Raw genomic sequence first — 15459 nt, 5'->3', positions numbered from 1 at the left:
AAAAAAAGAAAGAATGAAAAAGAAAAGGGACAACCCTCAAGGGGCACTGGGGTGGCTCAGTTGGTTAAGCATCTGACTTCAGCTCAGGTCATATCTGACAGTTCTTTTTTTTTTTTTTTTTTTTTTTTAATTTATTTTTGGGACAGAGAGATAGAGAGCATGAACGGGGGAGGGGCAGAGAGAGAGGGAGACACAGAATCGGAAACAGGCTCCAGGCTCCGAGCCATCAGCCCAGAGCCCGACGCGGGGCTCGAACTCAGGGACCGCGAGATCGTGACCTGGCTGAAGTCGGACGCTTAACCGACTGCGCCATCCAGGCGCCCCAAATCTGACAGTTCTTGACTTGGAGTCCCACATCAGTGAGCTCAAGCCCCACTTGTGGTAAAACATGAGTCGCCCCTTCAGGTGAGCCCTGTTTCGCTCTCTCTCTTTCTCTCTCCCTCTTTCTCTCTCTGACACTCGCTCATTCGTGCCTCTCTGTCTCTTGAAAAGAAAAGAAAAATGAAAAAAGAAAAGTAAAAAAAAGAAAAGGGAAATCCTCAGTTTTCCACCTGTGTGTTTCTTCCCTGTGAATCTCCTTTACAGCTCCCAGAAAACACTTCTGGTCACCAGATGTGTAGAGATTTTTCTCCACACCAAGTAATTCTTTGTGACACCAACTCAGTGTCCTACAATTTAACTCAATTCTGATACCATTTATCCAGAGACAGTGTCAGATCCCACATGTAAGGGTTTAGTGCCATGCATTCTCCCTCAGCCACTTCAGACTCCAGTCACAAGCCCAGGTTGTCACCTGTGTTTCTGACCAACTAGCTCTACATCGGAGGTTCCAGTGACCCCCTTCTTGGGTTTGATTAATTTGCTAGAGAGGCTCACAAAACTCAGGGAAACACTTAACATTTTTGAGTTTATACAAAGATATGGTAAAGGATACGGATGAATAGCCAGATGAAGAGATGCATAGGGAGAGGTCTGGGAGGGTCCTGAGTACTGGAGCTTCTGTCCCCATGGAGCTGGGATTCATCACCCCCCTGGTGTGGATGCATTCACCAACCTGGAAGCTCACTGAACTTCATATTATTAGATTTTATGGAGGCTTCCTCACATGGGCATGATCAAATATTAACTCCATTTCTAACCCCTCTCCCCTCTTTGGAGAATGGGGGTTGGAGCTGAAGATGCCAAGCTTCTAATCAAGACTAGGTCTTTCCGGTGACTACTCCCATCCAGAAGCCATCCAGGAGCCCACCCAGAGTCACTTCATAGAACAAAAGATGCTACTAATGCTCTTATCACTTAGGAATTTACAAGAGTTTCAAAAGTTCTGTGTCAGGAACCAGGGGCAGAGACCGATATATATTTTCTATTTTCTCACAGTTAACTAAGAGAATGTTCTTGTTTTTAGGACTTATCTATAGAGCTATCTAGACGTGAAGGGGCATGATGTCTAAAACTTGCTTTCAGGGTGCCTGGGTGGCTCAGTCCATTAAACATCTGACTTTGGCTCAGGTCATGATTTCGCGGTTCCTGAGTTTGAGCCCTGTTTTGGGCTCTGTACTAACAGCTCAGAGCCTGAAGCCTGCTTCATATTCTGTGTCTCCCTCTCTCTGTGCTCCTTGCTTGCATTCTCTCTCTCAAAAATAAACATTAAAAAAATTTTTTTAAATAAAATAAAACTTGCTTTCAAATGATTCATAGTTATATGTATAAATAAAAAGAGATAAGCAAAAATAGCAAATCACTAACAATTACTGAATCTGCACTATTCTTAAAATTGTTTAAATTTTGACTTTTTTGAAAAAAAAATTAAAAAAAAAAAGAAGCAGCATTTATTCATGGCCTGGTTGACACTAGGCACTGTTTCTGGCCACAGAAAAGTAAGTTTTAGGCAAGGATATGTACAGAATGCTATGCATCTAATTCATTGTAGGTAAGACTGGTAGAACCCAAGCTGTGATTGATTTCCTTTATCATAAAAGCTTTTGATTCATTAGGCTTGGTTTTCAAAGGAAGGTTATGGTTTCCTCCTCCTTGGAGGTTTTGAGGGAGGAAAGAAATGAAGTCTCAGTGAGGTGTCAGAAGGGGCCATGAATTTTTGTAACCATTAGTTCCATGGTAATATAAAAACTGAAGAGAAATGGAAATCCCCTTTGAAAGCAAAGGCATTCTCAGGCAACAGAAATCCAAGGCTCTGGTGGAGTGGTTGAGAATTAGAAAAATCGCCCATTCTATTCAAATTCACTCTCACTCAAAGCTAATATTAATGCACTGAGTAGATCGCTCAACAAAAACCACAGATGCTGGTGGCTTCCCATCCTTGCCTAAGGCATGCGGGCATATAAACTACTGGAGAAAAACAAGCAAACCAGGGCAACGTTTCCAAACCTTCTTTCCACCAAGGTCAGAAGAGTTTCTGAATTGCCAAGAGTAGTTTCACAGAAGACCTTAAACTGGGTGAATAAAACTGTGTTCACTGTTATGCCCAGAATTCGTGATCCCCAAATACCGCCAGGGAGCCGAGTCCGATGTAAAAGCAAAAGAGCCTTTATTCGAGCTAGCTCCAGCTCAATCCCCTACCTGCACCGACGCAGCGGTGAGATACGGGGGAGAGAAGGCGAGTTTCAAAAGGACAAAGGTTTTATTGGGGCCTAGGGGCAGTTGGTGAGGTAATGGCTGTGGCCTCAGCCGATTGGCTGGGGAAGGGTCGGAGTCCTGTTACCCAGGTCGCTGGGTGTGTTTTGATCGGGAAGTTTGAACGGGTGAGCGGGAGGTTACTCAAGGGGAGGAGGCGTGGTCAAGGTGAAGGACACAGAACAAGATGGAGTCGGCTGGCGTAGGCCCACCCTTTCATTCACAAGGGATACAAATAGGTTATAAATCAGTATACTGTAAAAGAGATTAGCTGTGAGAAAGCAAAATCAGTTATATACAAGAGAAATACTTATTGAAGCATAAATATATTTTCCATTTCTCACAGATTTGTTTTATCTAACCAGCCATCATCATTTTTGAAAGAGTATAAAAAGTTTTTGAATTTCTCTCCTGCATGCTTCTGATTAATACAAGAAATACAAGATGGGGGCGCCTGGATGGCTCAGTCCTGTCAGTTAAACATCAGACTTCAGTTCAGGTCATGATACCAGTTTGTGGGTTCAAGCCCCACGTCAGGCTCTGTGCTGACAGCTCAGAGTTTGGATCCTGCTTTGGATTCTTTCCCTGCTCATGCTCTGTCTCTTTCTCTCTCAAAAATAAATAAACATTAAAAAAAAAAAAAAGAAATACTGGATAAATAATTTAACATAGGCAGTGTGATCAGAAAAATGTCATGCACATACTACAATCTCAGTAACTTATTTTTTAAAAGAGATAAAAAATATTAGCTGAACAGAGTTAAGATTGACTCCCACTTAAATCATAATTATATGGGAATAAATCAACTTCCACTACAGTGTCCTAGGGACCTAGAACTTCATCTGAAGACAATTCTGAATACCATGTTCTAAAGTGCCTTTCTGAGGCATCTGGGTGGCTCAGTCAGTTGGTGTCCGATTTCAGTCTGGTCATGATCTCACGGTCTTTGAGTTGGAGTCCCAAGTCAGGCTCTGTGCTGACACCTCAGAGTGTGGAGTCTGCATCAGATTCTGTGTCTCCCTCTCTCTCTGTCCCTCCCCCACTCCTGCTCTGTCTCTCTCAAAAATAAATAAACATTAAAAATATATATATTAAAGTACCTTTCCAAGGTCCTTTCTCTCTCTGGCTTTTCCTAATTCATTCAGACCTTCACCTCATATCCATGCAGAACTAAGTTGCCAAAATTATTTTCCCATGTCTATTTCTCTTACACAACTATTCTGGCTGTTTCTTCATACAACCCCATAAAGACTTTCAGAGCCCAGAGGAAAGAAGTCTTGTCCTGTTTTTGCACAGGCTCAATCAATGGCTCAATGAATTTTACTTTCCATGTTTTAAATACTATTTAAAAGGGGCGTCTGGGTGGCTCAGTCAGTTGAGCGTCCGACTTCGGCTCAGGTCATGATCTTGCGGTCTGTGAGTTGGAGCCCTGCATCCGGCTCTGTGCTGACAGCTCAGAGCCTGGAGCCTGCTTCAGATTCTGTGTCTCCCTCTCTTTCTGACCCTCCCCTGCTCATGTTCTGTCTCTTTCTCTGTCAAAAATAAATAAACATATAAAAAAAATAGTATTTAAAGGATGAATTTGCCTTTGCCAAGTATCTCCATAAAAGTGAGGCTTTTCCTCAGGTAGGTAGTGCTATGTGAACTTGGGCAAGTTATTTAACCCCTCTGTGCTATATCATAAATAATGTCAGTGATGTCATTGTTACTGTTGTTAATATTAGGCATAGGAAAAATTGAATTTTGAAAATGGCAGTACTGGGATTTCAACCCAAGGAATTCTGTCTCCACCCTTAAGAGTCTGGGCTCTCATCCAGTTTTCCTGATTTCTTAAATTGAGAAAAAGACCCTAGATAGCCATTGATCTGGTCTGTGACACCATAGTTTTGCTTCTTCTAGAATTTCATATAATTTGAATCTTACAGTCTTACAGTATGTAGTCTTTTGTGTCTGAATTCTTTTACTTAGCAAAATGCTTTTGAAATTCATCCATATTGAGTGGGTGTGTAAAATAGTTTGTTCCTTTTTCTCTTGAGTAAAATTCCATTGTATGGGTATGCTGCAATTTGTTTATTCATTCAAGAGTTGATGGAAATTTGGATTATTTCCAGTTTGGGTATATTATGGATAAAGCTGCCATGATCATTTTCATACAAGTCTTTGTGTGGACATGTTTTCATTCCTCTTGGGCAAATACCTAGGAGTAGAAAGCTAGGTCATACAGTAGGTGCATGTGCAACTTTATAAGAAACTAACAAACTATTTCCCAAATGGTTATACCATTTTATATTCCCACCAGCAATGTATGAGTGTTCCACTTGCTTCATATCCTTGCTAACACTCAGTAACTATCAATCTTTTTAATTATATCCATTTTAGTGTGTGTGTCGATGTAGCTCATTGTGGTTTTTTATTTGAATTTCCCCACTGATGAATGATGTTAAGTACCTTTTCAGGTGTTTATCATTGATATATTTTCTTTAGTGAAATATCTGTTTAAATATTTTGTCTCCTTTTTAAACTCGAGTTTTAGTCTTATTATTGAGTTTTAAAGCTTTTTATTTTTTTTATGTTTTAGATACAAGTCCTTTATCAGAAATAAGTTTTGCATATATATTCTCCCAGTTTGTGTCTTGGCTTTTAATTATCTTCTCAGGATCATTTGAAGAGCCAAAGTACAAATTTATATGAAGTTCAGCTTACCAATTTTTAGTGTTTTAGGTTCTGTGTGTTTTGTGTCTTATTTTAGAAATCTTTGTGAAACATAAGGGCATACAATTTTCTTCTTTATGTTTTCATATTGAAGTTTCAGAGTTTTATCTCTTTAAATCTTTGAGTCATTTTGAGTTAATAATTTTATATGTTATGAGGTAAAAGTCAGGGTTTTCTTTTTCCAACTGTATATCAAAATTTTCCAGATTCATTTTAAAAACTCAATCAGTCATACATGTATAAGTCATGTATAACTAGACTTATACTGTACCTACATGTCTATCCTTATGCCAATACCAGATTATGATATTGATTACTGTAGTTTTATGGTAAGTCTCCAACATTATTTTTTTTTGTAAAATTGTTTAGCTATTTTACATTCTTTTAACTTTTATAGAAATTTTATAATCAGCTTGTCAATTTCTACAAGTCATGTGCTGCATTTTGATTGGTGTCTTCTAAAATCTATAATTAAATTTGAAAGGATTTGACATCTTAACAATAATGAGTTTTCTGATTCATGAACATTGTATAACTCTCCACTTATTCAGATCTTCTTTGATATCTCCCAACACTGTTTTCAGTGTTCAGGACTTACATGTATTTATCCTTAAGTATTTTGTGTTTTTTAAATTTTTTTTTCAACGTTTTTATTTATTTTTGGGACAGAGAGAGACAGAGCATGAACGGGGGAGGGGCAGAGAGAGAGGGAGACACAGAATCGGAAACAGGCTCCAGGCTCCGAGCCACCAGCCCAGAGCCCGACGCGGGCTCGAACTCACGGACCGCGAGATCGTGACCTGGCTGAAGTCGGACGCTTAACCGACTGCGCCACCCAGGCGCCCCAAGTATTTTGTGTTTTTAAAATGTTATTACAGGGGTGCCTGGGTGGCTCAGTTGGTTAAGTGTCCGACTTCAGCTCAGGTCATGATCTCACGTTTCATGAGTTCACTCGGCTCTGTGCTGACAGCTCAGAGCCTGGAGCCTGCTTCGGATTTTGTATCTCCCCCTCTCTCTGCCCCTCCCCTGCTTGTGCTCTCTCTCTGTCTCTCAAAAAATGAATAAATGTTAAAAAATATTCTTTAATGCTATTATAAATGCTACTGTTTTCAAATTTCAAAGTCCAATAGTTTGTTGCCAGTATATAGAAACACAATTGATTTTTTTATGTTAACTTATATTCTGCAACCTTGCTAAATTCATTTATTAGCAGTGACAGCTGTTTTGTGGATTCCTTAGTATTGTATATATAGCTAATCATATCACATTTATTTGCTTATTTATTTATTTAATCATATCATCTTTAAATAAAGACAATTTTACAGCTTCTTTTCCAGATTGTATGCTTTTTATTCCTTTTCCTTGCGTTACTACACTGGCCAGGACCTACAGTACAATATTAAATAGAGCTATACACTTGAAGTGGGTATATTTTATTGAATGTAAATCGTATCTCTTAAAGCAGTTAAAGAGACTATTACTGAGGTGACTCTCTTGCCTCGATGGCCTATGTAAGCAAACCAAAACCTAGGACATAGTCAATTGTAAATGCATTCATATCCAAGAGGATGAAATTTAAGAACAACCAATCACAAACAGCCAACTAGGCTTTCCCAAATAAAACAACCACTTGAGGGCACCTGGGTGGCTCAGTCAGTTAAGTGTCTGACTTTAGCTCCGGTCATGATCTCACCATTCCTGAGTTCAAGCCCTGCATTGGGCTCTGTGCTGACAGCTGAGAGCCTGGAGCCTCTTTCAGATTCTGTGTCTCCCTCTCGCTCTCTGCCCCTTCCCTGCTCATGCTCTGTCTCTCTCTCTCTCTCTCTCAAAAATAATAAAGTAAACATTAAAAAAGGTTTTTTAAATTGCTTAAGTTATAGTCAATCAAATAATTTCCTTGTTTGTGCTATGTCTTCTATGTCTGCTCTATAGGAGCCTACAAACCTTTCCCCTAGCTTCTGGAAGGGGAGTGCTCCTAATCACTTTTGGTTTGGTGCTGCCTAGTTCAAATCAATATTTACTCATTTAAACTCTTGTAAACTTTAATGAGCATCAGCTTATCTTTTAATGAATCTCAATAACATTGATTTTTTTTTAGTTGTCTCTATGCTCAATGTGGGGCTCAAACACACAACCCCTAAATCAAGAGTCACATGCTCTACCAACTAAGCCAGGCATCCCAACACTGATTTTTTAAAATTGAACTGCACAAAAATGAAAAGTTAAAGAGGCCTTTTATTGTGTGATGGGCATTGAATCACAGATGCAAAAGAGTTGAAATTGCAATTCCTGATCTTGATCTGAAAAAATAATAAAAGGAAAACAATGATGGCTAAAGTTAAGAAAGAAATTATTGAGACAATTGACTTGGAAACTTTTTCTTCCTATGTTAAGTTTGAAAATGTTCGAAAGTGATGAAAGAAAAAATATTGAAGGTTTTCAAAGTATGTGATGATGGTGATACAGGAAGCATAAAGATTTGAGGTAATTTAGCTTCTGATAAACCTGAGAAAATATTTGACCAAGCTGTCTGTGATGGGGATAAGGCAATAAATAAGGGGGAATTGTTGAGAATGACAAACACACACACACACACACACACACAAAACAAAACAAAACAAAAAACAACCTTCTTCTTTATCAATACAGGTACACTGCTATCTTTTTGGAAGGTTGTTAATTTCTTGGTTTTTTTAAAAATATTGTTTCTATAATTTCATCTCTGAAGGTATACTTCCATAATATTTGGCTTAAATATATAGATTAAATTCTGACTTTTGATTTCTAAACCACACTGTCACATGATTTTTTTTTCTGTTAACATATTGTTAGACTACAGCATGTAGAAGCAAAAGTAAACAAAGTTGGTTTCCTTGAACTGTGAACTAAGACCAATAGAAATCCCAGTTGCTGTGAAAGAAGTCCCAACTTAGAATACTTATTCCTTTTTTAGGTTTAATAAACTGGGTCTTGCTGTAAAGAGATTGAAATAAGAGAGGAAATAAGCCCTTTTTTACTTTATTATGTTTCCTTTTTACAACACCTGACAATCATTTCCATTTAAGTCAGGTATTCAGTTCTGTAAAGTATAAAATAAAATTGCTTGGCAAGTGTATTATTTTCTCATTTTCTTCTAATTATATATATAACACAGTATTTCTATCACCACATTTCCTTCTATATGACATTATACCAAGGGAAGAGGGAGAAAAGCAACATCTGTTCAATACTCTGTCTGTGGGATGTGTGTTCTCAGCTGATCCGTAACAGCCAAGGAGATAGGTAGTTTATTTTAGAGCTGAAAAAATGAACCAATAGATAAACATTACCCAGATTCTGACTAGAGATTTGCAAAGTTTAAGCTTTTGCCCTGCACTCTGCTGCTTCTCTCATGTTGCTTTTGAAGTTTAACTTCCTAATTTATTTTCAGTTCTGTCTCTCAGAATTTTTTATTTTTTTCTAAATTTTAATTTTGTCAACTTAACTCTCCTTTTCAAAAGAGCTACACTCTTCCGGAATATGAACAATAAACTTGGAGCAAGAAGAAATTCTGTTCAAAATGTAACTTTTAAAGGCGACACCCTGAGGCGCCTGGGTGGCGCAGTCGGTTAAGCGTCTGACTTCAGCCAGGTCACGACCTCGCGGTTCGGGAGTTCAAGCCCCCGCATCAGGCTCTGGACTGATGGCTCAGAGCCTGGAGCCTGGTTCCCATTCTGTGTCTCCCTCTCTCTCTGCCCCTCCCCTGTTCATGCTCTGTCTCTCTCTGTCCCAAAAATAAATAAACGTTGAAAAAAAAAAATATTTAAAGGCCACACCCAGCAAGTTTTTAAATACAGACTGAGGGTTTTTGTTTTTCTTTTGTTCTGTCAACATCTAAGAGTGTTTCTGTATTCTATTGAGATTACGTGTTAATGGAGTATTCTTACCTGTTTTCACGGTACTTTAAAAAAAAAAATTCCAGTATTGTTAACATATAGGGCTATATTAGTTTCATGTGTACAATACAGTGATTCAAAGTTTTTATTTTTTTAATTCTTTTATCTTTTTAAGTTTGTTTATTTTGAGAAAGAAAGAGTGCAAGTGGGGTAGGGACAGAGAAAGAGGAGAGAGAGAGAGAGAGAGAGAGAGAGAGAATCCCAAGCAGGCTTTGCACTGTCAGCACAGAGCCCAATGTGGGACTTGAACTTACAAAGTGTGAGATCATGACCTGAGCCGAAATCAAGAGTCTGACGCTTAACCAACTGAGCCACCCAGGTGCCCTTACAATGCAGTGATTCAATGATTCTATCCATCACTCAGTGCTCATCACAATAAATGCACTCTTAATCCTCTTCACCTATTTCATTCATCTGCACTCGTTTATTCCTAATTGTGAAAATTTTCTTCTGGACAAAGGAAGAAAGTATATATTAAACGTGTGCCAGCCTCTCATTTTTAAGAAGGTTTTATATTTTTTAACTAGGTAATACATATGAAAAAAAGGAATTCAAAGAGTATCAAAAACTATATAGTGAAGAGTAAGTCTCCCATCTCTGACACAATCCTTAGTGTTCCCCAAGACACTCACTTTTTTTTTTAAACAATTTCTTATGTAACCTCCAGGCTATTCTATGTGTATGTAAGCACATATAATATTTAATACAGTCTTTTAAATATAATAAAATTCTTCTATACACACTAGCATCATACATTTTTTATATTTTAATATATATCAGAATTCCACATTGATATAGAAAAAAAATACCTCATTGTAATGGCTATGTAACATTCCATTGAACAATATGCAACAGAAACCATATATTGTTCACAAAGCCTAAAATATTTGCTACTTGATTCTTTACAGAAAAAGTTTGCTAGGTTCTGTTTTTGCTACTAAACTTTGAGTTAGAATTTAGTAACAAAGAAGTTAATACTAAAAGCCATTGAGGGGCACCTGGGTGGCCTAGTGGGTTAGACGTTCAACCTCAGTTCAGGTCATGATGTCACCATTTGTCAGTTTGAGCCCAGGCTCTGTGTCAGTTTGAGTCAGGCTCTGTGCTGCTGACAGCTCACGGCCTGGAGCCTGCTTTGGATTCTGTCTCTCTCTCTTTCTTTCTCTCTGCCCCTCCCCTACTCATGCTCTGTGTCTCTCTACCTCTCAAGAAGAAATAAACATTTTTTAAAAATTAAAAAAACCAGCTGTTGAGATACTGTATTTAGAAATTTAAAACAGACTTATAAACAACTCCTAGGTCAAGGAAGAAATCATAATGGAAGTTAATTAATAATTAGAACAGAATGATAGTGAAAACATTCTATATCAGAATTTGTGGGATAGAGCAAAAGTGACATTTTTAGTCTTATATAGACTCATAGTTAAAAAACAAAAACAAGCACAAACAAAAATTAAAAACAAGTATCCCAAATAAGAGATTAGAAAGGAAATCAGAATAAATCCAAAGAGAATAAAGGAAGGATATATTAAATGTGAGGATGAATTGAAGAAGGAAATAATAAAAGCAGCAGTGTCCATTTTTTTGAAAAGGTCAGCAAAATTATTATTTTTTTTTTTGTAAAATAGAGAAAGCATGTATGGATGTATTGAGTTCTTATTTATGGTTTTTGCATTTTTCAGCTCTAGAATTTCTATTTGGTCCTTCATATCTGCCATGCCCCCCAACTCTGCTATTAACAAAAAATAATAATTGTCAGTTCTCTGCTGAGGTTTTCAATCTTCTATTTACCTCCTTAAACACAATAAATATTATTTTAAAGCCTGGGCTGACAAGCCCGGTGTCAAAAGCCCTTGTGTGGCTATCTCTGTTTTCTGCTGTTAACTACTGGTTCTCCTTCAAGTTTGCCTAATCTAAGTGCCTGATGATTCTTTAAGGTCTCTTGAACCTTTTATTTGAAAACCATGCAGAGGTAATTTGAGGCTATCATGTAACCTTCTACCGGAAAAGTGCCTAAAGACATTAACAGCAGGGATTGTCTTAATCCAATTTCAGGGATTGGAAGGACAGGTACAAAACTGGGCTACATTTCCCAGTAGGGCAAGTCTACCTCCCGTTTTGATGTACTCCAAGGGTAAAAGGCCCACAGGCTGTCAACCCAAATTGCTCCAGGGGGAATTTAAATGCCTCCCCTACCCAGAGCCAGCCACAGCAAATGTTTAACGGCATCAGAAGAGATGGAAACAAATGGGTATACTAGATAGGCTCCTAATTTGGTGCACACTCAAATCCATATCCCTAAAATTTCTGACATTTAAAGCATTTAGAAGTGAGTTCTGACTGCAGGAAAGGTCAAATAAAGATCACTTTTGTCAGTGTCTCCAAGCACCTAATATAATCCTGTAATTAACTGGGACTCTCCCTCCTAAGAAACCCGTGGCCCCAGTGCTGCCTTTCAGCCTTTGACCTGCTATCTCACTGGTGTTTTCTTCTGCCTAGATTGTCTTCCCACTGATGTCCACGTGTTTCACTTCCCCAAACTGCCCCATCTTTTGTATCAAACTTTTTTTTCCCCAACTACTTATGATAGCCTTGTCCTCAAGAGGAATTCGGGTAAATATGTTTCCTTTACCTCTAAACATTTGTGGAGATAGCTCAAGTTTAGATATTGTAGATTGTCGTTCCTGGAACCTGCCTGCCCTGCCCACCCTTATCTGGCTCTGCATCTCACCATGAGGATGGTCTCCTAAGAGATTCCCTACGTATTTTACCACACCCAACATCCCTTTCCACAATAGCAATGGTTTTCCCCAGAATTGGATTACCTTTCCTTGTGGATACTTCTTGGAGAGTTCTAGGACAGGCTTATTTCTCTTAGGTTCCTGGATTAGCAGCCCTCTCTCTTGAATGACTCATTTTCTGTTTGAATATCCCTGCTCACCCATCTTTTTCAAAAGATTTTGAGTTTGGTTTTATTCTCCTTGCTGTTTAATCAAATGGGAGCAATATTGTCTTTCCTCTGTCCAAGTTCCTGAGAGACTCTCACTCAACCTCATCTGATGGCGATCCTTGCAAGCACATGAGTATTTAGGCACGTTAGCACAATCAGTACCGCAAATCTGACAGTTGAATCTTTAACTTCTTTTCCACAGAAACTGTGAGAATTTGCACCATGAATGCAAAAGAAAAATAAGTGGGCCTTTTGGTTTCTCAGTGGACAAAACAAGAAGTCATAGATGACTTACCAAATATATTTAAAACCAGATGAGTCTGCTTTTATATTTTTCCAAAGTGGCACGCCAAGAAAACAATCTAGAGTCCATATGTAAAGTGTAGTGTTACTATCTGATGGCAAAATTACTCCCATTTGAGTATAGGGCTTCAAACAAGAAATAGCACTTAGAATTGATTGGAGGCTGAGGTGAGGGGGACAGAACTGGTTTTGTAAACTGTCAGACTTCTTCATTACTGTCATACTTCTAAACTTCTATAATAAATTTACACAGATTATATTTAAATCATGAAGGACCTTTAATAGAATAAAAAATGTAATTTTGCAACACTGACTAGTGAGCATTTTCATACTCAAAGCAAAATGTTTCCTTATTATTTTCTCTTTTTGGAACTTACTTTGTTAGATGGCTTTCTGGCATCATTTGTTCCCTTTGTCTATTGTTTTTTATTATTTTAGTATGTTGTTTGAAACACATGAAAGCATATATGATCTCATTTTAATAAGATGAACATACATGAACCCTCTCCTGATCCCGAAATTAAAACATTTTTAATAAATTGTGTGCTTCTTCCTTGACAATCTCCCTGCTTTTCCATTCCCAGGAGTATCCACTGCTCTAACTTTGTGCTTATTATTCCCTTGGTTTACAAACACAAACACACACCATAGAAAGATGATAAGATAGATAGATAGATGATATAGATAGATAGATAGATAGATAAAGAAAGTAACAAGGAAATAAAGAAAAAAGAAAAGCTGATTAAAATATATTATTTTGGGGTGCTTAGCTGGCTCAGTCAGTAGAGCACATGACTCTCAATCTCAGGGTCATGAGTTCAAACCCTACATTAGGCATGGAGTCTACTTAAACAAATAAATCAAACATACTGTTTAGTTGTTTTTGAGCCCTAAAAATCTTGACATATTTTAAGTGGTTTCTCAGTCTTACTTTTTTCACTGAACTTACTATTCCATTATGTGAACATAGCACAATTTATTCATTCTCTTGTCAGTGTGTATATATGTGCACATATGTGTGTATGAATGTGTGTGTGTGTGTGTGTGTGTGTGTGTGTGTCTGTGTGTGTGTATAAATACCTCTTTCATTCTCCATAGAGAAAGGAGTTGTTTGCAGATCTTTTCCATTATCGACATGTCTGTTAACACCATCTCTGTACAGATACCTTGGCACTTGTATACAATTGTGTATATACTTATAGCCATTCATAGAATAAAAAGTTTTCATAAGTTTGTAATAACATATAAAGATGGATAACATTAAAACAGAAGTAAGGCGCCTGGGTGGCTCAGTTGGTTAAGCATCTGACTTCAGCTCAGGTCATGATCTCATGGTTCATGAGGTTGAGCCCTGCATTGGGTGAGCATGAGCCCCACTTGGGGTGAGCTCAAGCGTTGCTTGGGGTGAACATGAGGCCCTCTTCAAGTGAGCCCCGCTTCTCTCTCTGTCTCCTTCTCTCTCTCTGTCCTCCCTCACTTGCGCCATCTCTCACTATATATATATATATATATATATACACACACACACATATCTGTCAGTTGCCCAAACTGCTTTGAGCTCAGAGTATCCCACCTCTCACCCCTGCCCCACTTTCCCTACCAATTTCCTACCAGTTAATCAGTTAACTTCTGTAGCAACAGGATACTGCTTCTCTACAACAAAGGACATTGTAACCTTGCTAACAGATTTTGTTAAAACATGGAGTTACCACTCACAAATTGCTAGGAAAAAAGAGAGAGAGAGATAGACCTAGAGATGAGGCAGAATTAATTGTTAGCCTATCTTCCTAGTGAACTAGAAAGTGAAAATAGGCATGAAGACCCCAGTAAGAGGAGGGAGGGGTCGTTACTCTTCCCTTTTCCTGGGCCAGTGAGTAGTTTGGGTTTAGAAGCTTTTGAAGCCAGAAGGACTGAAGTGAAGAGGAATACTTGCTCTCTGGATCAGAATAAGGATGTATTAAGAATTCAGCTGCGGTTTAGCTCACTTCTCTCTGCCTAGGATGCAGCAGGTATACCCGTAGGTTGTTAGAGAGAGTGCCCTTGCACAGGGTCAGTCATGGTTTAGAACACAGGATAACAAATCCCCACCCTTGCAATGCCCCACAGAGACCATGAGCATAGATCTGTTGTCTCTTCTTCTCTGGCAAGCTGGGTAGTTCTTTTACTAGTCTTGTATCAGAGGAGTTTCCTCCATTGGTATGAACATTGATAGGAGCTTTTTTTTTTTTTTTTTTGATAGAAGCAATTAATTACAGGAAATACATAGAACCTGTGTGGAATATTTATGCAACCCCGTTGCTGGGAAGAGGCACCAGACATGGCAAGGGAAGACCTGGGTTTGAGTTCCAGCTAGGCTACAAGACCCAGATGTGGGAGGAGATGAATGGTTTTGGTGATGGCATAGCTACCATAGTGCATGTTTACTGTTCTTCTGCACTATCTCAATAAAACCTCTCAAGAGCCCTTTGACCATTATCGAATTCTTATTCTCATTCTCATTCTGTCTCAGTCTCACTCCATAGTAGATAAGGAAGCAACGTCTGGTCAAATGGTTAAAAGGCTTTGGTTGGAGTTGGGTAGAACTGGTTTGAAAATCTTCACCTCTACAGCTTACTAGCCATGTGAGCTTGGGTAAGGCCCTTAACTTCCCTGAGCCTCTGTTTCTTCAAAAAGAACAGGGGATAATTACAAAGCAGCACCTAACATTTGTTGAGCATTTATTAAATGTCAGGGCTGTCAAAAGTATATTACATGGATTCACTCAGATTTTCATAACTCTGCGTGATGAGTAAAATCATTATCCACATTTTACAGAGAGGAAACTGAGAGGGTAAGTTGTCCAAGTTTACACAGATGGGAAATATGGAGCCAGAATCAAAACTCGTGGATAGTAACGCCATTTCACAGCATTATTGTGAGGTTAAATAATAT

Source organism: Herpailurus yagouaroundi, unplaced genomic scaffold (assembly GCF_014898765.1).
Source record: "Herpailurus yagouaroundi ecotype Mexico unplaced genomic scaffold, PumYag 182, whole genome shotgun sequence".
Lineage (NCBI taxonomy): Eukaryota > Metazoa > Chordata > Mammalia > Carnivora > Felidae > Herpailurus > Herpailurus yagouaroundi.
The sequence above is the reverse complement of the archived record's forward strand: the minus strand, read 5'-3'. Positions refer to the sequence as shown.